The 22,552-nt window shown below is 46.6% G+C and overlaps 1 protein-coding gene across 4 annotated transcripts in view; it reads left to right on the plus strand.

Moving 5' to 3' along the window:
- Positions 1-22,552, plus strand: part of KCNIP1 (potassium voltage-gated channel interacting protein 1) — a 376,470-nt gene that overhangs the window by 257,032 nt on the left and 96,886 nt on the right. The window lies entirely within an intron of this gene.

Below are 22,552 nucleotides of genomic sequence, written 5' to 3' on the forward strand. Positions count from 1 at the left end.
ACACCGGGCAGCCCGTTCCCTGCCTGCAGGGTGCAGGATGCGGCAGCGCCCTCGGAAATGCTTGGTTGGGTGCCGGGTGCCGCTGCCTCCCAGCGGCTGCTGCCCTTCTGCGCTCCTGATCTTGCACGCTCCTGCCATGGGTACACGCACCCAAAGCCATGGGATTTCACTTCTGAGGCAGGTTTAAACAGCCCCTGTAGAAAATGCACCTTGCTGTAACCAGAAGCTCGGTGCTGTTGTTAATTAACCGCTGCTTTGGAAGTAAATGTGGGTCTTGTAATCAGCTCGGAGACCACTGGTATCACTGAACCCTAATCAAAGCAAAATTTTTAAGTGACTCGAGCTCAAATTTCTCCTCAGTGTTCACCTGAATATTAAATCTCTACCCGAGATGTCCTAATTTAATATTTTATCATTTATTTAAACTGAGAAACCCACAGAGCTGCTGAGATCAGAGCTGTAAAAACAAAGAATAAACGTGTGAGCTGCTAGCAGACCCTGGGGGTGGTAAAACTTTACAACACTTTACAAGTGTTTTGCACTGCCTCTGGCTGGAGTACAACCACAAGAGTGGCACTTGCTTGTATTAAAGGTGTAATACAAGCTGTAATACAACCAGGTTGTTGGTATTGCTGGTTGGTCCTGGATTAAAACACTGAGCAGTGCTGATAATGTTTGTGTTAAGGACATGGTTAGTTCTCGGAGAAAAATAAAAACGTGTGTGGCCAGGTGTATTGGTGAAACACTGAAAGGTGCAAATACTGCCCTGAAAACCTACCCAGTGCTCCCACGCTGTTTCTTACACAGCAAATGAAGTAGGAAAATAACAACAGTCATTTTTTCAGAGACTTAATTCCCATCTGCATTAAATTCTCACTGCATCTTTTTGTATGACTCCATTATAAAAGAAATGGATGTGGATTGTATTCACTGAATAAATTGGCGTGGAATTTAACATTAGCATTTGAGAAAATACTGAAAGCATTAAAGGAAATACTGAAAGAGCTGGAGCTGACACATTTGCCATAAGTTTTAATAGAGTTGTATTTAAAGAAGATGTGCACACAAAGATACCGAGGCATAATGAAGCCTCCTACACACCACGGAATGAAATATTTATACTGTAATCATGCTATTAATAAAATGATGGATCAGCAGGAGTCTGCTGCAGCAGGACTACTGTCTAGAGAACTGGTTACTGTCTAGAGAAGCTACGGGAGACCCGAGGAGCAGAAGCACAGGCATTGGTTTGGGAATCCCTGCCCCGAGCTAGCCGTGTGGCTGCAGAATGTACAGAGCTCTGCCCTGCTGGCAGGAGCTGGCAGATGTCATTCTGTTGGTTCCTACCCTGGCCAGCATGCTGCTGTGCTGCTGAACAGGTCTTCTCCTCCTCTCTGGACCTGGCCAAGTCTCCAAGGTTTAATAAATAAATAGAGGTTTGTATGGGGAGGAACACAGATGGAGCTGAGAGGAACAGGGTATCTGGACTGCAAACCGGGACGGTGGGGTCAAACCTTAGACTTGCCCTTGAGGTTAGCTGCCCAGGAATATTTAACTAACAGATTAGCTGACTCTCTTGGTGCTCTCCTGATAGATTTCCCATTCCCAGCTGTCCGAGGCATGTGAGAGTTAGCTTGGAGATCTGTCGGTGTTTACCGGGGCACAGGCGGGCAGCACCATGAGCCGTCTGCCCGTGCTGCCAGCCTTGCACCTCGCACACCGTGTGCCAGCCCCCCTGGATGCCCAGTTCTGCACCGGTTCAAGCTTATCCAACATCAGAGCAGGGGGTGGGAGCATCTCCAGGAGCATCTCCCAGGGAGCCCAGCCAGAGAAATGCTGTCAGTTTGAATTGCTGAAGCTCAAACAAGAGTGATTGAGAATTATATTGAGAGTTTGTTACAGACGCGGTATATTGCTGGGAGGAGGTAGCTAGCATGAAGCACGCAGCCTGCAGCATTGCTCTGTCGGCACATCCAAGCTAAATCAGTTTTGATTGGAGTATATTTGAGTGGGCTCCTCTTCCCTCGGCCCCCAAGGGCACTCACTGGTGGCTCGGGCTGGCCAGCAGCAGGGAAGCACTCCGAGGTTTAAAAATTGCTGTGCGTGAAAAAAGAGGAAACCTTTCAAAGAGCTTCTGAGCAGTGGGGTGCAGAGACACCAATAATTCAGTAAGGAGAGCTTCCCAAAAGGGAGGGAGAGCCTGTGGAAGTCCCTTCTCCGTGTTTTGGGGTGCAAGAGATCCCTGCCAGAGCTCCTGCCCTGCCCAGGCTGAAGTGGGGCTCGGGCTTTGCCCCCCAGCCCAGGCAGGGAGGCGGCTGTGCCACCACACCAGGAGGCTGGGCAGCTCTGGAAGCGCAGCCAAAGTAAAAAAAAAAAAAAAAAAACATTTCTGAGGAGCATTTTTTTTTCTACAAAGTAGTTTTTTAAAAAAGAAATATAAATTCCTAGTTGGTAATCAGTTACATTGGGAGCTCAGCTAACAGCAGCGGCTGACAGAACAGTACAGGCTCACTGGACTGGGAGATATCCCCTAGACCCAAAACTAATTTTGAATTCTTACCGGCATCGCGTCCCCCAGTTCATCTCACTCTTACTTGGGAACAGAGGTTTTAAACTTGGCCAAAATTAGGCTAAAGTCATTTCCTTCTTTTTGCTCTCCATCCCAGTCCCTTTCCATCAGGTGGTGTCTCCTCCTTCTCCCTTCTGCACTAAAACAGTTTGTTGTTGTGCGCTGTCATACCTGGGCTGTCCCAGGTTTCATTTCCGTGGTAATTGGCTTTGGAAGCTCCGTAACTTCTGAACCTCCCCAGCGGGTGCTCAGGCCCAGTGACAAGCTGGGGACGGAGCTGCGAGCTCCTCCAATAAGTTTGATGGAGAAGAGAAAAACACAAGGTTCGTTTTTGCATGGGATACTGGCCAAGGCTGTAGATGCTGAGGATGTTAATTGTATTAATAATGAAGGAGTACGTCTGAAACATTAATACATTGCAATAATGGCACGGGTAACAGCTTCATTCGGGCCTTCAGCAGGACACCACAACACAGCAAAGTGTTGCTGAAGTGAACAAGAAACCATGTAGGGCTTTCAGAAGGGTCAGGGGGCCTGGTTCTGCTGCACGCAGCAGCACGGAGCCCACCTGGCAGTGCCGGCAGGGTGAGCCAGCACGCGTACGTGGCCCCGGTGCGCAGCTCCCCGTAGCGATTCCAAACCCTGAACACAGCTTGGCAGGGGCATCCCGGCGGTGGTAACGAGAACATCACTTGAGGATGGAAGCACACAAATGGTTAAAAAGCAGTAGCTGAAAGCAGCCCGTCAGAGTTCGGGCTCCCAGGTGAGTCCAGCAGTACGGTGACCTCCGGCTGCTTCCAAAGCCAGGTGGCCCCAGGGCGAGCTGAGCATCGCCCGGTGCAGCCGCTGGCCGTGCCCCAGAGGCGCCCATGGCAGGCCAAGTAATGAAGCCACCAGAACATGGGGCCAGGATTGCAAGAGGGGGTTGGGAGAGCCGAGTGCAGGCGTGCTCACATCTGCTGTCAGGTTGCTCGGGCCCTTCAGAGAACCCGTCCCTAATTGCCAGGGCCAGGGGCCTGGGAGCAATTCCAGTGGGATTTGCTCCCACGCAGTGCTGGCCCCGGGCGCAGCGTCCCCGCTCTCCTTGCTGCCCTCCCCTCATCCTCAAAGCGCCCTGGGAGCCGCAGCTGACCTCCAGCAAGGGTCCTTTGGCTCCCACACATCCCCAAAACTTCAAAATGCATTTCCCCCTAACAAGTCTCCCTGCACCCTGTTTGCTGTTGTACCAGGTGCCTGGATTCGCTGTAAAACATGTCTGCAGTGGGGGAAGACAGGCTAATTGAGTGTGTTGTGAACAGTCTGTAACTGAACCCAGATGGATGTCCCTCAACGGGGAAATGCAGCAGTGGGCCATTTCCTAAACGGAATGATTTTGCTTTGAGTTGGCTCAAGTTCACTCTAGGATCAAGCAAAGATCGGGTTTGCACTTTTCCCCATGTGCTGTTTCAGCACGGGATCTCTCTAAACCTGCAATTCAGTGTGGAAAAAGCAGCACCAGGCTTTAGCAGATCCCAGGCAGGTTTGGTGAATTTTGGCCGTGACTGAGAGGAAATGCAAAACAAAGTGCTTTCTGTATATTCTGTTGCCTTAGAGACTGAAACATCTGTATCCAGGCAGGCAAGTGATGCAGACATGGTAAGATTTGACTTCCTTACATTCCTGTGTTCATCTTGCTGTCAATAGAAATGTTTTATGGTGGGAATATGCTGGGCTTCCTTGGCATTGTATTTATCTGGTCGTGTGGCATGTCTTGGGCTAGGAGGGCTTTTTAATTAAAGTCTAACTCTGAAGTCAGGACGCTCCCTGAGAAAAGATGCTTTTACGTGAATAATTTTTCAAGATGAACTTGGAGGGACTTGAAATGATTGTTGTACTGGTGATCATTGTTGGATTCGTGAAGGCTCTTGAGCATCTGGGTCTCCTGGAAGGCAATTATGAAGGTAGGATGTTAAGAAATAGAGAATATTTTATTCTGAAAGCCATTTGCTGCAGAGCGTTATACTTTAATCTGTGCATGTGCAGTGTTTGACTATCAGAGGAGCTCAGATAACTTTCAGATGCTTTCTTTTGACAAATGCACTGTATTTCTGTGTCAGTATAGTATTGTAGCTTTCACTGCAGCTCTGAAAACAAATGATATAATCTTAAATGATCCTTTGCCTGTTTGAGATTGTTTCAAGAACTTCAGTACAGATCCGTATGCTTTAGTAAACAGCAGCTTGCATCCTGGATTTCTGAATGAAGGGAGGCTTTGCATTTTAGTAAGTGTATCATTGTGGCTTCTCAATTTGTTCTAATTGCTGGAAACGTCGTGGCTGATCCTTAGCTTTTGGCTGTTATTAACAGAAAATCCAAAAATCTCACTGAGCTTATTTGGGTGACTGTTTCGATCAGGATTTGCCAGAATATTTATCAGAATATTTATCAGTAACAAATCTGCCCGGTCTTCCCCTCCAGTCTCAGGAATGCTTTACAAAAACCCTACTGACAGAAATGTAAATATGCTTTGCTGAAGATAGTTGGAGGGAGCTGACTGCCGAAGATGCTTTAATTCTCGTTACCTCTCTGTTTTTATAAACAATGTAATTCATGTAGAAACGTGGAGATGTTACAGAGGCAGAAGGGATGAATTTTAGACAGCGAGCTCCATAAATCAAAACATGTCTGTGCAGATAGACTCACTGCTTAATAGGAAGAGTAGATTTACAGTGTAGTCTAAATGTTCCTGAATGTGATATACATCAAACAGCTGCTTTTTATGGAAACTCGAGGGTCGTTTTTCATGGCGAGCGAGTAATACGCAGGTATTAAAGTAACCTTCAGCTCCCCACAGATGCTGAAAAATTACTCCTTTCTGCTTCAAAGCTCCTGACAGCCTGCTCGTCTCATATTAATTACTTGACAAAATTTAGAACATGGTTCAAAGAACCTTGGAGACTAGCAGCAAGTATTTACTGGAGGAAAAAAAGTTATACAACTTTTGGTCCGTTGGTTGTTTGCTTTAGTTTTTAGTTCTCGTGCATGTGTGTGTTTCTCTTACTTCCTGCTGCTTTGATTATTTTTCCTTAACCTCTTAGATGTTTGGATTAATTGGGAGGTGCCGGGTGGTAATTGTGGCACAGCATTTTGAAGCTAGGGCAATAGATTGGCGATTGCTGTATTTACCAGCTCAAGCTTTGCAAGGTCTATGGAATTGATGAAACTGTTCAAGCAAGACAGGATGGCTACAGAAAAATGCATTTATTTTTGCTTTCATGAGTCTGTGAGAATCTGGGTGCTCCTGGTACAGAGAAGTGTTTTACAGTGCCTCAGGTCCAGTTAATTTCCTGCTGACAGCTCCAGCAGGGTCCGTCCTGAACCGGTCCATCTGAGCACCTGTTTTTTTGGGATCCTTTTGTTGTCTGCCTGCATGCATTTGAAGGGCAGATGCTATTTATAAACTTGGTCTAAAAGAAAAAAAAAAAAAAAAAAAGAGCATTGGGAAGGAAGCCTTAGGGGAGAGAGTGGCTGCATCCGCCCGGTGTCACGTCCCCTCACAGACCTGGGAGCTGTGTTCGTGTCCCGAGGGAGGAACTGTTTGGTACCATCAGCCCCTCGGGAGGGGGGAAGTTTGGGATACTGGAGTAACTCAGAGCAAATCATAATGATGTCTAGTTGTTTTCTGAGGGAGTTTAGATTAAAATACAGAGCACGGGGTTGGAGCTACTTTGTGGACGATGCTGAAAAAGATAAATTTTGTGGATTATGCTGAATAAGATAAATTTTACTTATTTACTAGGACTTCAGGTGAAGTCGGCACATTCATCCTCCATCGTTTGAACACAGACATAATTATAGCTTCATCCCCGTTGCTTCTGCAGTGCCAACCCTGTGTAAGAACGTGCAGCACATACATACCTAAAGCAGAGCACACGGACTGCTAGCAAACAGCTGAAGAGGCTGGAAGGTGCCTTTGTCCCGTGTCGCTCATCGCTGCAGTTCGTAGCTCTTGTGATGGCTGTGGGCCTCGTTTATGCTGTGGAAGTGCCCTGATACCGTGCTGCCTGTGTGTTGAAACACTGTGACTGTTATTTATGGTCATTGGTACTACCTGTGTAGAGGTTTTCCAAGTGACTTTTACGAGTATGAGTGCTAAAATCTGTCATTTATTTAATGGAGGAAAAGGACCAGGGGCAGAAACAGGCTCAACTTTGTGAAACACCCTTCCGGGCAGTGATGAATTTGTTCTTCTGAAGGTCGGTTACTGAAAGGAGATGCTAACCTTGGGGTTTGAGTTCTCAGATCTAGCGGTCCTTTTGCTCTTAATCTAACACTCGTAGGCATCTGGAGAGGAGAGCAAGCTGAGCAGACTTTGTGCTGCTGAGCATCTTGTGGAGCGCTCAGACTCGTAAACTGCTTTGCAAAAGCATCAGCCCAAACCACCTGTCATGTAACTGAGCAAAGGGGAAGTCTTCAGAGTTTTCCTGAGCTTTTGTCTGCATCAAAAAATGGTTTGAAAACAATATTTAAAAGTTTGCAAAAAAAAAACAAATCCTCCCAAGCCATTCCCCATCTGCTCCATTTGTATTAAAATGTAGCGGAGAACAGTTTTTGTAGCAGCTGTTCAACAACTAGATGTTCCTGGGGAAAATTACTGTCTTTCAGCTTCATCCTGTGGTTTCTGGGATGCCAGGATTTGTTCTGGGGCAAAGGGAAGGAGTGAAGTTTCCCCGGCAGACCAGGCAGCAGCTTCTCTGTTACATGAGGTTTGCTGTCTCTTGGTGACGAGGAGCCACAGCTCCCACTCAAAGAGCCCTGCTCTCTGGCCACAGCTTAGCAGGGAGCATCAAGCTGAAATTTCATTCTGGGCTGTCAAAACCCAAACGTGTACCTTTTTTCCTGAGCGTGATGCCTACCTTGTCTGCTGTTGGAAAGGACAGAGCTCTGAAGGTGCGAATGATTGATATGATCTCCATGAATAAATGTTTAGGCTAGTACACCATTCTTGTTAAAGGCAGAAGATCACTATGGGCCAGCCTGGACCAAATGGGAGTAACTCGCACCAAGAACCAGCATGTGCATGTATTAACAGATCTCAGGTATCACCCGATGCTCTGCCGGGTTTCATCCTGTGCCTTGCATTTCTCGCATACTCTGTCAGCTCCACCAATGCTGCCGTAGTCATTTGTCATAACTACTTAATTCACCAAGCCCTTCACAGGGAGCTGCCTTTGCTGGCAGGCACCTCTCTCTGCGTGCTGGCTTCAAGCAGCTGCTTCAGCGCGGGGCCAGGCTCAGGCGCAGCCGCAGGAACCGGGCACGCTGGCAGCGCTCACAGCGCGAGCTGGGGCTCCAGCCGCCACATCTAGGCACCGAGGGGGCCGCTCCTGGCAGGGCAAAGTGCTGTGGGATGTGCTCCTAGCTGCTCTGGGGAGGGCAGCGTGTCTGCCCCTGCCTGCTGACAGGTCACGTCATGGAGCTGGTGCTCCTGGCCACAAGCAGGAGCCACTGCAGGTGTGCACAGACCCCACTGGCTGTTGCTCGGCTCTCAGCTCCCCCTTTACTCGCTTCAGGAAGGTGTCTCTGTAAATCTAGGCCCAGGCTCGCTTTCCCCACGCTGCTCGCTCTGGCCTGGCCGCAGGGCAGCCCCTGGCTGTTGGGTTTGCACCAAGGCCAGCTGGGCTCCTGGGCAGCCAGCTGGGACCCGTGGTCGTGAGCAGGACACCTCGGGCTGCACCAGTTTCTTTATGCAACAGAAGGGGAGTGCTAGAAATACATGGCCACAGAATGGACTGAAAGCTCTGATGTTGTGTTTTCTGTTGCCCACACTCAAGGTTCTCCCTTTCAGGCCCATCTGTGACTGTTCTTAAAAATAAAAAATAAAATTGAATGCAAGCAAAAATCTGTCACAGCAATGTCCCTGCCTGAGCTCAGAGGGCTGTCCTTGTGCTGGAACAAGACTGCCCGTGGGCAGGCTGAGCCCAGGCAGCATCTTCCAGAACAGCCACAGCAGCCCTGTGTCTGCGTGTGCCTCTGCGAGCGCTGAGATGCACGCTGCAGAGCTGGCCAGCTGTCACACGCTCCCTGAAAGAAAATCACTATCAGGGCTGTGATGTTTTCGTTCTGTTGCCCTGGCAGTTACAGCACAGTTGTCTGCTGCCTCTCCTCTCGTCCTTGGTGGTGCTCGGTACGCACCTGAGGCCCGTGCCTCCCGTGCCCGCAGCACGCCACCCAACCTGCCTTCCTGCTCCTGGTCACCACAAATGATCTAAAGGAGGGTGGCTGGAGTGGTGTGACTCGGTGTCCTGAATGAAGATGCTTTGGGGGTTAAGCCTGAGTGGTGCAGTCGGTGTGAGCTGTTTGTAGCAAGTATCCAGTTCTCTGTTGCCTGTTCTTGGCTTTCCTTAGGAAGCATTTATATTCACAGAGAGAAGGGCTCGGGCATGCAAACCACCTGTGCACACCTAGGTGAGCTAACAAGTGTGCCCCTCTTTGTGAGCACAGAATAAGCAAGGAACAAGGACGTTCTGAATGGAAACCAGCCTGTTTGCTGCTGTCTGCCAGGGCTTCCTACATCCTAACCACGGCAGGGCTGTCAGAGGTTTTATTCTCACTTCTCCAAGCTGATGCTGGGACAGATAAAATGTCTTTTTCTCTGCATATTTGATTTATTTATATGTAAAATGGAGTTAAAAGTAATGACCAGATTCAGTTTCCTACAAGGTTAACCTTGAACATAAAATACGTGGAACTTTTAAATGGAAAGGTACCAAATCAGCAGAGATGAAGCCCTATGAATCTGCTAACAGTGCACGCTATTATGTACTGCTGTGCACATTATAAACCTCTCTCTTCGCTCTGCCACTGCTGACAGACTCATCGTAGAGATCATCTAATTCACTCCTTAGAAGCTGGCTGAGAGATCATCACGGGGGACTTGATGGGTTTCATGCACAATGAGGATCCTAACTTTTTCCCACTAATCTCACATTGCTCTTGATTTGTGATATCAGCGGGATATTTTACATCTCTGCTCATCTCCTGCAATTGCAAATTTTTTCCAAAGAAAGTGCACAAGTTTCCCAGGTAAGTATAGAGCCCCACCTTGCTCAGATTCAGTGTATTCTTCGGGCATGCTCATTTCCTTCAGGTGCAGAAAGTATCAAAATAATCACAGAGATCTCTCTGTGTGTAAGATCTCTCTTAGTGTGTAATTGCTAATAAGCTGTCAAGACAAAGAAGGCAGCAAAGCAGGCTAGGGCAGAAGAATGTACCTCTTCTCTTCGGTGGGGAGGAGCCTGCACTACAGACAGAGCAGAATGGGCAAGAATTAAGCCTTTCTCTGACTCCTACTACTACCTAAGTTCTAAAGACATTACAAAAATTCTGTCTCCTAGACGCATTTTTCAGTGTTGTCTTGTATCGCAGGGACTGAGCGGAGTTGATTTCCCTCATTGGCACAGTGCTGTCGCTCCTGCTCTTCCTCTCCATCAAGCAAAAAGGTGATTTTCATTCTGGCAGGCAGTCTGTGTCTGTCGGCTGCTATTTCAATTTACCAAACATCCTAGATAGGGGACATCAGCAAGGAGGGTGAGAGGCTCTGACGTTTCTGATAGGAGTGGGATTGGCTTCTGGGGAGAGATAAGGTCCGTTTCTCGCACACTGCCTAGATGTTCCTGATGTCTTCTCATCGGGCAGCTTGGGGCTGGAGACGGAAAAGGTGGCAGGGAGACTAACCTGCTGCAGGTACCAGGGGAGACCAAAGGGTAAGCACTTTGTAACTGAAGGCCAGATGGCTCTTGGCAGCACGAACAACAAGGATGCATTTAACCAGCAGTGAGCATCATTTCCTTCTTTCCTCCCAAGAGGCGACACTCAGAACACTTTGTGTTGGGTCTGTGTCTTCTTCCTCTGGCTCCTTTACTTTGAAAGGTTTTGTTTAGTTCCTTGGAAGAGCCTCCACCGCCGAGGGCATTTTTAAATGGAAAGCTAGATAGCTTAGTCTCTTGGAAATAAAGTGTCTGGCTTTGGGACATGTCAGCTGGAGCCTGGGGTGGATCAGTGTGACTGCCTCTCGGTAAGCAGCCTCACCTCGCCTCGCCCTGCTTGGCAGCCCACCTTACCCAAGCACTTGCCAGCGTCAGGCTGTGAGATGGAGCCCGAAGGATCTCGGGCTCCTTTTTGTTCCCATTCATCCAGGCTCCTTTTTAAAGTTCTGTTCATTTGTCACAGCTCTGTCCCATGCTGAGGGCTTCAGTCCAGCGGGGAGGTACAGCACCGTGCGCTGGTGGTGCTCAGGGTAACTCGGGTCAGGTTTCCTCTCGTCTCTCCGAGAAGTCAGGGCAGAAGTTAGCATGTCTGGTAGCCTGTGCAAAACAGGGAAACGAACAGCCATCCAGAACTGTTGCACTAATAATGCACGACTCTCACAGTGTTCTTCCCACAGGTTTTCTCCTGAGGCTGGAAATGCTGTGTTAAGGCAGTGGTTGTGAGCCTATCTGCACAGCTCCCAGACAGCGTGCACATGGCTTTTTCAGCACTTTGATCTGGGGATCTCTGTCTTCATTTCAGCTGTTGTCTGGTCACTGTTTTTGTCAGGAAAATGGTGTGTGTCCATATACAGGGAGGCTGCATGTAACCATAGCTATTTTCTCCGAAGCAGACGCAGCTTTTGGGCAACGTATGATTAACTTATTAGCCCTTAACATAATACTTTACAGAGCTTCTACAGCCATTAGAAATCCCACTTAATATAGGTGTTATCAACCCACTCTATATTCTCATTTTGTGAGATAATGAAACAGTTTGTATAACACGTATCTTCTGTATAATAAACTTCTTGGTGTCGGAGAAGCCAGAAGCCCGTTTGCCGTTGTTGTGCTCTGTGACTGCTCCGTTCCTGCCTTGTGACTGTCCCTTCTAGTGCACGCAGCGTGGCTTCTTTGCCTAAGCACCAAACAGAGGCATTAAAAATAATAGTAATAATACAAAACTCCTTACAAATAGCAAAAACACCATGTTCCAGTTGTAGAAACTTCTGCGCCAGAGCACGAGGTCCTTGAGCTAGGGGTTAGGGAGCAGCTTGGTGCTGTTGAGCTGCAGCTAATCCCCCGTGAGTGCAGCCAGGCTGAGTGCTGCAGGCTCTGAGGCTCACCAGTGATGCCTGCCCTCGTCCCATCTACATTAACTTCCTCGTATTTACCTGGTGACACACGATACCACCGAGCATGAGCAAGCATCTTGGGACACATTGTCCTAGCAGGCTCTGTAGGAACACTTCATAGCTTAAGAGGAGCTGGGAAAACTTAAGGAAGAAGCTCACAGCTGAAACAGCCTGGGTTTTGTCATCCTGGTCCACCTCCAGACATGATGAGACTGTTCTTTTCTCAGGCAGGAACTGCTAGTATCTGAGTATGCCCAGGGGCGATGGTGTCAGCACGAGAAGGGATGAGATCTGAGTGTCACCACAAGCTGTCACATTGGTGGAGCTGCTGTGAACATGTCGGTAATGGTGCACGGCTCCGTGTCAGCTTGTACCTCCACTCATGTACATACGTACCGCTGAAAAATCCTGCCACAGGACAAGGCAGGCAGAAATTGCATGCCAGATGCAGAGAGCCGACAGGACAGCCTGTCTTCATCAGCTCAGGTCTCTCTGAGCGGCCAGGGGAGCTCCTGTGCCCCACAGTTCCCAGGAGCCCACCGTGACAGTCATCTCCCTGGGGCGCTCGCTGGACTCCCCTAACCAGCTAGTGCGGAGTTTGTATCGACAGAATGTCGATTTCATTTCCGTATCTCAAAAACCTCTAGCGTTGGGCTTGCTATTCAATCCAAGATTGCTGTACTGTGAAGTGGAAAAAACCTTTTTGCTTTAGTCTGTGCTTTTCCATTAAACACCTGACCCACTTCTGTCCTAACTGGATGCTTCTGTGCTTAAAATTGCTTCGGAGATCAGTTCTCCTGGATTCAAAGGATTTTACCAGTCGTCAAAATTGTCCCCTTTTTTGCCTTTTGTCCTGACCTCTGTATTGTTACTATTCTTGTGTCATTTGATGAGGTGGAAAAATATGAATTCAATAAACATCCCAACAATGCTGAGATGCCCTAATTCTGACATCTTCAGAAAGTTGTGTTTTTTTTCCTGGCTCTTTCTTGTGAAAATTTTACTGTACAGTATGCATAGACTGTAGGGTGGGAAAATGCTACAGTAGAAGGGAAAAGGAGGAACTCTTTCTTTTATAATTCTGTCGGATTGTCCCAGTGCTCTGTGCTGTATGAGAATCAGAACTATCTTTCAAGGGTGGTCTAGGACAGCAAGCAAGCTGCTCAGCCAGCCTAATATAACTCAAAAACTTGCCAGGACAACAAAAAAAGCAAAGCACGGCACAGTAGTGCAGCATGGGAGGCCTCAATCTGTTGTCCATGCTTTACCATACCCTGGGACAGTTTTTTTTCCCTTTTAAGCACGAATAGCTGCAGTGATTGCTTTGTCTGTTTTCCTTTCCCAAGAGCATGCCGGTCACTCACTTCCCGTTGGCCTAGGCTTACTTCCTAGCAGGACTGAGGACTGGCTGGCTGACTGCAGGTAGCAGTTAGTGCTACCGAGTTGCTGCCAGGAGGATTGCTGGCTGCTGGAACTGCTGCGCACCCTCTGCTGCTCCTCACCGCCTCCTGGACGCTCGCTGCCCTCAGTTTTTCCCTTCATATTTATGAAACTCGAGGCCCCTGCCCTGGGAGTCCCCGCAGACCACACAGTTTAATGACGAGCGGGGAATGCAGCAAGGAACAATTTCCTGCCTCCAGCTGGGCTCTGCGAAGCTGGCGGGAGAAGCCCGTGGTCGGCCCTGCTCGGAGCAGGCTGCCGGCATCGCCGTGCACACAGCCACTGCTGCCTGCTTTGCATCCTGGACAGGAGCAGCGGCTGGGCTGCCTGCACCGGGGCGTTTGTGCTCCTTTCCACCTTCTGAAGGTTGCAGTATCGCTCCCTGCAGCTGTCTGCACTTCTGTTTCTTAATTGTAAAAGCATCTTTTTGAGCTCAGCTGCTTAGAAATCACGGCTGGGTGTTTTAAATTACAAAAGGAAAGGGTTTGAAAGCAGCTCCAGTGAGTACTGAGCACAACTGACAACACCAAATACAGCACGCGTGTACCTGGGGAGAGAAGAAGAAAGAAAACAAATGTGCTAGGACTTATATGAGAAACTTGAGGACCACCAATGCAAGCGCCAAAGACGAATTAAAAGATGTGCCCTGAGTGTGATTTCCTGAAGTAACGTCTTTTAACCTGGCATTACTCCTGGCCTCTCTCCTGCCTCCATCTCTGCAGCTCCAAATAGACGTGTAAGGTACCAGCACTGCTGGCACAAGTAAAGAGCCTGCTTGCTTAGTAAGGGGTTGGCAGTCCTCCCCTCCCCGGTACTACCAGTCTCCCACTTGCTCTCAGCAGGTCTCAGTGCTTGCTGAGGAGGTTGTTGCTCTAGACTTCAGTTTTGCTGGCAGAGGACTATGACGAGGCATCGGATGTCATACAGGTCTCACCTTCTCACAGCTTTTGTTTTCTGCAGTCCTAGACCAGCTTCAGGGCTCCAAGTCCCTTGGGACGCTGGCTGTGTCCCTGCAGGAGGTTTTGGAGGTCTCCCCAGAACTGTATCTTCGGATTTCTCACATTGCCTTCGCAGGGAGGCCAGTTCTGCCTGTGAATGGGCTTTAGATGGTTCCTGTAAGCAAAATTATTCTTCCTGGTCTCTGCTTGGACACCCAGGAGCTGGCCCACTGTCAGTACATTAGATGGCTGTGCATCTGACCGTACAATGAGCTAACAATGTTGCGCTGTGTGCCCACAGCCACTCTTGTAAAGAAGAGCTTTCCTTTAACGTTCAGACTATCTTACGTGTGCATTAACACCCTATGTAAAAAGGATTTTGAATTGCCTGAAAACTAACACTGGAGGTCTCAGCAGAAACTTGCATGGTGGGTTACTGTAGGCTCTGGCAAAAGCTTTAGTAGTCCCTGGCTAAAAAAGCATCATTTACCATAGGTCATAAAAGTAAACACAAATGCGGCAAATCCAATTACTGCGGAAAATCAGACATCTGAGTGTGAGATGAAGGAAGTCGTACATGAATGCCTGACAAGAAATCTATTGAACATATTAAATTATACACCTTTCCCAGAATAGCTGGAGTTTTAAAAGGAATACAGTGCAGCAGTACTCAATCAAGAACAAAAATACAAGCCTGGTGCACATCAGACTCGGGACAGCTTACACGCAAGGACTACTTTCAAAGTGAGAAAACAGCTTTGAACTCCCCAGCATGCCGTTACGCAAACACACGCATGCAAATTATAAAGAAATCTCTCAGAAAAGTGAGGTGGTGTGACAGCTGCCTTCCTCCATAAACCAGGACACGGGCGATGCAAGTGGGAGAGGGGGGTAGGAGGAGCCGAGAGCACAGTCAGCACCCAGGGGCTCGGCCAGCTGACTCCAGACCGAGCTAGGAGCTCATCTCCTACAGGGACCTGGGACAGGACGATGCTCGTGTCAAAGCCCAGCCCTTTCTAGTCACAGGCCCCAGGTACCCGCTTGTGAAAGATTCCCAGCATACATTTTTTTTCTGTTTCCTGGGCTGGGAAGTGAGTGCTAATTCCAGCAGAGGGGTTTCAGGATGGGCAAATCTCATTATGGCAACTCGCTGCTACAGAACTGGCAATACCGTAGCATCTAACTTGATTGCCTGGACTCTGATAATTAACAATTTACTGTCCAGAAAATTAAACTGGTTCTAAATTTATGCATGAGAACAAGATACCAATAACTTTCTGAGCAGCTCGGCAAAGTGGACATGGAATTTAGCTTTCTGGTCTGGTGAGAAGGTTAATGAATGTTGTACATCTGTACAAAAATAGCGGAGGGGAGGGCGAGCAGCTGGCAACAGCAAGGGTGTCTGAGCCAGAGGACACTGCTATGTGTTCTGTCGCTGACTTTCTGTGTGACCTTGCACATTCTTGCTGGGAATTTTATCCGTCCCATTTCCCTATGCCCCTTAATATTTACAGGTGCCTGTAGAGCTTTAGCACTCAGGGCACTGTAGATGTACAAGGTATCAAGGTGTTGAAGGGCTTCAGAAGGAAAGCTGAAGCTACCCTTTTAGATGAAGCTTCCATACCAAATGCAGAGTATCTGCTTGTGATGAGCTCTCCATTTCGGTACGACAGTGAGCTGGCGGGCTGCAGAGCGGGCACAAGGCAGCAGTGGCACTGCGATAGCAGAGACCCCTCTGGACCCAATTTGATCCACGTCTGCCCCACGGCAGCTTCCTGGCAGCTGTTCTCTGACTCACTCATAAAACCCTCCCAACACAGACTGTCCACAGTGTCTCTAGGCAATTTATTTCAGTGCTTTGTTACCTTCGCTAGTGGAAAGCTTTTTCCTCACACCAAATTGATTCTTCCCTGCAAAACCTGAAGCTCGTTACTTCTATCCACTGAGGACATGCAGAACAGATTAACCTCTTCCTCGGCACGGTCTCTGTGTACTTGTCGTCTCTTTTCAGTCTGTCCTTTCCTGAGCAACCTCAGTTTGTTTAGGTCTTGTTTATTAGACTATTGATCATTCTTTCTGCTTTAGACTTTCTTTAATTGGCTCATATCTTTCTGGGTGTGCATGGCCCAAAATTGGATGTTGTACTCCAGCTGAGGTCTTCACAGTGTGGAAAAGAGTAGAGGGGCTATTTCATTTGTCTTGCAAGTTTTATCTGTGGCTGCACTTCTAGAAGAGTATTTGCCTGGTTTTTGTAACATACTGTTTTTGATGCTTAACATAGCTCCCAGTTTTTAATGGAGATTTAATACCAGTAAGATTTCTCTCCCTTACATTTTTGCAGATGATTATTACAGCATAGGTATAGAATTCTTTATATAGATCTTTCTATATGTCTTTCTATATTTATAGAATGCTTTTTTCTTTTTGAATAGAGTCCTGGTATTTATTTTAGGACTTCAACTTCCACTTTTAAGACCATTTTGAAGTCCATATTTGATCTTCAACCTATTTGCCCCTTTCCCAGCTTGGTATTATTTGCAAATCTAGTAAGTACACTCATTCATCTGCCATTCATAATGATTGATGACAGACCTAAGACAGCCCCCATGAAGCTCAGGTTTTTTACTTCTTCTGTTTTGTGAATGAACCTTTGACACTGCTCTGAGTAGTTTTTCAAGCAGGTCTGCATTCCCCCCACTCCCCCTCCCCTTTGTTTTCTTAGCTCACATACAAGAAACTGATATGAAACCCTGTGAAAAGCTTTAGAGAAATCAAGATGTGGCACAAAATCTATTATCTTCCTATTGAAGGAAATGAGATTGGTTTGACACCAATTACTCTGAACAGATCCAATCGAGCAGCCACTCATTTTCTTTGTGATTTTCTCTCTGCTTACCCATTGTTTGGTTTTATTTGTTTCTAGGAACTGAAGCTAAGCTGATAGGTATCTAATTCCCCATCTCCCCATCCTCTGCCTTTTGTAAAGACAGGAAGTGTGTTTATCCAGTTTCAGCCTTCTGCATCCCTATACTTCAGCATTGCCAGTATCTGCTAAGAGCCCCGAGATTTCATCAGCAGAGCATGAATTGTATCAGGCACAGCCAATTTCAAAACCCAAGTATCCTCTAACCTGTTCCTTCTCTATTAAAAAAAACCTGGTCCCATGTCATTGATTTTATCACTTTCCATACTTTTGGGTAGAATCCAGTCCGGAGGACTCCTTTTCTAGCTGGGTTTTCCACATGCTGTGTGAAAAAATAATATTGAAATTGACAACCTTGCTGGCAATATCATTTTTTTCCTGGGAGGTGTGTATATTATCACTTCCTAGGTGCAGCTGTCATTGTTGTTAAAGGTCACCTTTTCAGCTGCTTACAAAACAGAAAACCTCATTCCTCATTCCCAGGATCCGGCAGTTCTAATTAGTAAACTTTCTACTGTAATGAGGAGCCCTGCTCTCTTTTTTTCTCAGCTAGCACCTTCTTCTCCAGCATGGCTTTCAGATGTGCATCTTTCAGATAATCTTCCTGTTAATTTTGGAAGCAAAATACTTTCAGCAACCAAGTCACTGCCCTCCTTACAGCTCTCAGCAGCAGTCCCGAGCACCTTCTTCAGGGCACTTGGAAAAGTTGCCTGCAAACAGTGTGCTGCTCAGCCCTGGCTGCAAGCCTGCTCTGTTCCTGCAGTTCTTCCGAAAGCACCGATGCAGCCAGTCATAGTCATCGCATGTTTCTCCTCAGTTACCTAGTGCCTTACAGTGAATGCTACAGAGGCACGAGCAGGAAAAAAAGCTGTCTGGGAGGTGCTCTCCGAACCCTGCACAGTTTATTTATTGTTGGTTAACAACCTAAAGCAGGTTTGCTTCCAGCAATGTATTCCAGCAGGCATGGTGCAATGGTATGTCTTCCCTTTGCATGCTTTTGCAGGGTGATGGAGGAGAAAGGGGTGCTGCGGTTATTTGGAGCACAGGTGTGTTTGGAGCCCCTTCCTGCCCCACAGGGGTAAGTGGGGCTGCATGAGCTCTATGCAGCATTGTTTCTTTTTAAATGGCCTGCCTCTGAATTTCAGTGCATCTCCACTTGCAGATTTTCGTTAAATTATGATGACGAGGGAAGAGGCACTGGCAAGTTGTGTCCTGGTTGCTTATATCTCCTCGCCCATATGTTCATTCTCTTTTAACTAGCTCTAGACCATCCGATCTCTCCTCATGTAGAAATCATCCCATGACTTAACTGTTTCTATTGCCAGCGTTTGGACCTTTTCAGTTTCCTTCAGAGATCTTGATGTTACACCCATGTTTCTAGGCCTTATTAAGGGTTAAGCACAAAATGCCTTGAAAAAAAATGTACATTAATTTTCTGTGCAATGTTTTATCTATTGGTAGAGTAAGGATGATAATGTGCCCCCCTAGAAGTTGCTGAAGATCAATGAAATATGTTCGTAAAGCACTTTAAAAGCTTGGCGTGGTGTGTTACTCCTTGAAGTGCAGATTACTGAACACTGTTTAAAGAAAGAACTAACAAACCAAGTGCTACCATATGCAGTATTAATTGCATAAGCAAATACAGCAGACTTCATTATAGGATTTTCTGACATTTACTGTGAACTCTGTGATACTTTTCTATAACAGCATGCTTTTATTTGAAGTGAAAGCAAAGAAATGAACCAAAACTACTTTGGGATATCTTTAGCAAATCTTTCCTTTACTCTGAGCTAGTCAATTAGCCACCATGCAATTTTTTTATCTGTCTAACCAGACATCCCATACCAGAAAATGCTAGAAGTTAATACCTGCAAAGATGTTTCTGGCAAAACTTGTTGTTGTAACAGATGACACCAAACTGAAAAGGGTGGGATGCATCACCAGCTGCAGTCTGCAGTTGTAGAGAAGAGCTTGGGCAGCTGTCTGCAGCATGAAAGGCATAGGCAGGAATAAAACCTCAGTGGAGACCTACAGGAACAAGGAAACCAGAAGAGAAGAGGCTCAGTTAGGGGAAAATTGTCTGGAAATGCAAATACATAAATAAATGGAAGGGCTTTTGAGGATGTGTGAAGGGAAATGAAACCTGGCAGGAACTGGAAGTACCATGAGATTCTAAGGAGTACGAAGGAAAGAGGCTAACTGATGCTGAAGGAGAAAACGAAGTGACATTGAGTTAATCAGGGAAGGTTAATTCAAAAGTGCAACTGTGATGTTTCAGCTGCAAATGGGATACTTTGGGACAGTGGCTGGAATTAATGCTGTGATGACAAATTGCTGCTGCAAAGCAAAGCTTTCTAAATAGAGAAGGTCATGGCACAGAAGTAGCAACCTCTCTGCTTAGTCTGTTCTCTACAGGAACCAAGTTGCTGTATTTGCAGAGCAAACTTGCTGGTCAAAAGAAGAACATAGTAAATGGCATATTTTAGTTTTTTAGAAGCTTGTAATAGATGCAGCTTTGCAGTTGTGCTAATTAATGACAGAGGATGAGATGCAGATTCAGTGGAAGTTTGTGACAGCTCTTCACTTTGAATGTTTCCTATTAAGCAATGTGACAAAATTATATAGAAGCAGAAGCAGCTTGTATGATTTAGATCTGTATGTTATCACATAATTTTTATGTTTTTGTTTGTTTGTTTACATTGAAAACTAAAAGCGTGCTTTCCGCTTTGGGATTATTTGTTCTCCCAGCTATATCAATTGTAATTGCTTCTTCGAACCATGAGACAGTGCAGTACTTCAGAGCCACCATTCTTTGTAAACCCTGTCAGTCATTCTACTCGCTGAGAATTGATATCCTTTGGGTTAGTATGCTAGAAATGAAGCTAGGTAGCAAACCCCGTTTGAAAAACTTCATGCCACTTAAACCTTTCAAAATTGAAGGGCCATATTTTTAGGCAAAGGCATAATCACCTTTGAATGTGGATTATCCTGGGGGTTTGTGACCCGAAGTGCCTCATACCTCTATTTTCAGACACACTGAGGGCACCCCAAGATGCTTCTTGCTGTGGAAGCTGCACTGGACTGAAGTCTTGTGACAGAGATGAGGGTTGGCTCCAGCAGTCCAGGGAGCAGCTGGAGATGCAGCAAAATGCATAGATGCACGGCCAGGACTGGGCAGAAGGGAAGCCTGCATGATGGACAAGAGAAAAAGGTTTCCTGGCTTGAGGGGCTCCCAGAGCCATGAGGGTGAGGGGAGAGTGGAGGTAGAGTGCGGTTTTAAATGGATAAGATCTTACCAGCAGTTAAATTCAGGAGCTATACTGGAGGAAGTATCGGTACAAATCTGGAAAAAGGTGCCCCCGAGTGGGATGAGCTGCTAGAGGAAAGTCTACTGGGGGAGCCAGAAGGCATTGCTGTGCAGGGTCTGCGGGGACAAACCACTGTGAGAGGGAAAGGAAGGGGAAGCAGGGGACCTGCTGGGGGTGGGCACAGGGAAGCCCACACTATCCAGCAGTGACAGGCTCCGTAGCTGCAAGACAGGAGGCAGGAGAGCATCATGCCCTCAGAAGGGTGTTTGGTTTCTGAATGTTGCTAATGACAGCCCATAATGTTTGTGTGAGCATGTGCTGTGTGGCACAGTGCAGAAATTGTAAAAACAGGCTCTCAGAAAGTTAGAAAATACAATAAGTAAATTTACCAATTGATCTCTTACCCATGCAGTCCTGTGGTTTTGTTTTTGTTTTGTAATTGCACAGCAAGATATTGCCTCCTTAATCTTCTCAGATTTCTACAGAGAAAACAATGTATTTTACTCCTACCCATGATCAAATGCATAGGAGCTTGTTTTGACTTGAGATTTTTTATTTTTTTCTTTCATTTTCTGTTTTCTGTGGCATGCTGATGCAGGTAGATATCCTTAAAAATCCCAGCTAAAAGCAATTACAAGCAAAGTCTGATAAGGAAGAGGGTCAGATAAATTGAAAGATGCAGGTCACAAACACGTAATATGGCCTTCTTCTAAAATATAATTGATTGACAGATATTACTGATAAAGAACTACAATCCTGCAGCTGAAGGTCTCCCTGCTAAATCATTAACATTGCGCTAATATATTTCAATGCTGAAGAGCTTATTTAAATTAAAATATTCCCTCAAATGTAAGTTAAATGCAAATATGAAAATCAATTACCAACTTTAATTGTGTCTTAAGGAAGAAGTTGTGCATAACATAATTAATTGGTTCCACAAAAGTCTAGATTTTTTTTTTCTTTAAACACCATTTTGAACAAATTATTACCAAGAATTGCACATGACTGTTGAGCTCACACATCATTTGCAAAGATTTAACTGATGTGGTAGATAAGCCAGTGCAGGTCCTGTGCAGATATTGCTAAAGTAACAGGTCAGATTTCATATATGATAGATAAACATTTTAGACACTCAGATAAGATATTGCTGAGTTTAAAACTGACTTTAAGATGAAATGGGCACTCAACACTCAATTTAGTTCCCAGCTTTTAACATCTGGTTACACATGTGGGCTGGGACAAGAACCTTCCATTTCCCCTGATGATTTCACTTCCACATTAGACCTTCTGGGGGCGCTCTTAAAGGTACGTTTTTATTTAATGTTGGGTCCAACTGATTAGCAATTTAGGGTGATTAAATGTTTGTCATTGAAATTGAAGATAAGTTCCAGTAGCTTTTTTTTTTTTTTTTAATGAAATTTCTGGGTCAGATGTTTGGGGAGAACATGGCCTGTGGTGTCCTCTGCAGCACATGTTAAGTTCTATTTGAGCAGTTCGGTTTTCCCACACACGTAGCTGGATCTCTTTTTTCTATGAGCCAACATGAAACTGGTGAGAATAAGGCATTTAACAGCAAACCTGTTCTTGTCATGAGCAAAGACCTACAGCTACTGGCCATGCAGACATTCATCTTGCTGTTGCCAACTGGTGCAAGGAAGCAGAGCAGAGAGGACTCAAGTTGGAAGACCACACAGTGTGCTTCCAGACAGGAATGTTTTTATTTACTGAAACACTGCTTTTCACAAAAATGGTTTGAAGTGTCACTCTCCGCTCTGCTGCAGGCTCTGCCGTCCTGCCTACCCGTCACGTCTCTCCTAGTGCCTATGGGAGGAGGCAGCAGAGGCTGCCTTGACCTTTCCAGTGTTCTGCAGCCTGACGGGCATTTCCTGCTCTCCCTGGTTTACAATCTTGGCAATATTTGTGTAAGAAAGATGAGCCAACTAATTAATTGTTTAAAATTCTGTGATTGCAGTGGGTTTGCGTTGGCCAGCTGCCAGACACCCACGCAACCACCCTCCCATGGGTGTACCTCACGCTGTTTTCCTCAGCCCTCACCCCCTGGCAGGCTTTTGCCCTCTCTGACATACGCCTTCCCTCAGGAACCCCCAGCCTGGCCGCTGGGCTCAGCTCCCCCCCTCTCCCCCCCCAAGGACCCTCTGGAACATTTTGGAACCCTCTGGAACCATGTAGAATGTTCCAGAACCGGGTGGAACTCCCTGGAACCCTCTGGAA

The sequence above is a fragment of the Oxyura jamaicensis genome, chromosome 13 (assembly GCF_011077185.1).
Source record: "Oxyura jamaicensis isolate SHBP4307 breed ruddy duck chromosome 13, BPBGC_Ojam_1.0, whole genome shotgun sequence".
NCBI classification, from domain to species: domain Eukaryota; kingdom Metazoa; phylum Chordata; class Aves; order Anseriformes; family Anatidae; genus Oxyura; species Oxyura jamaicensis.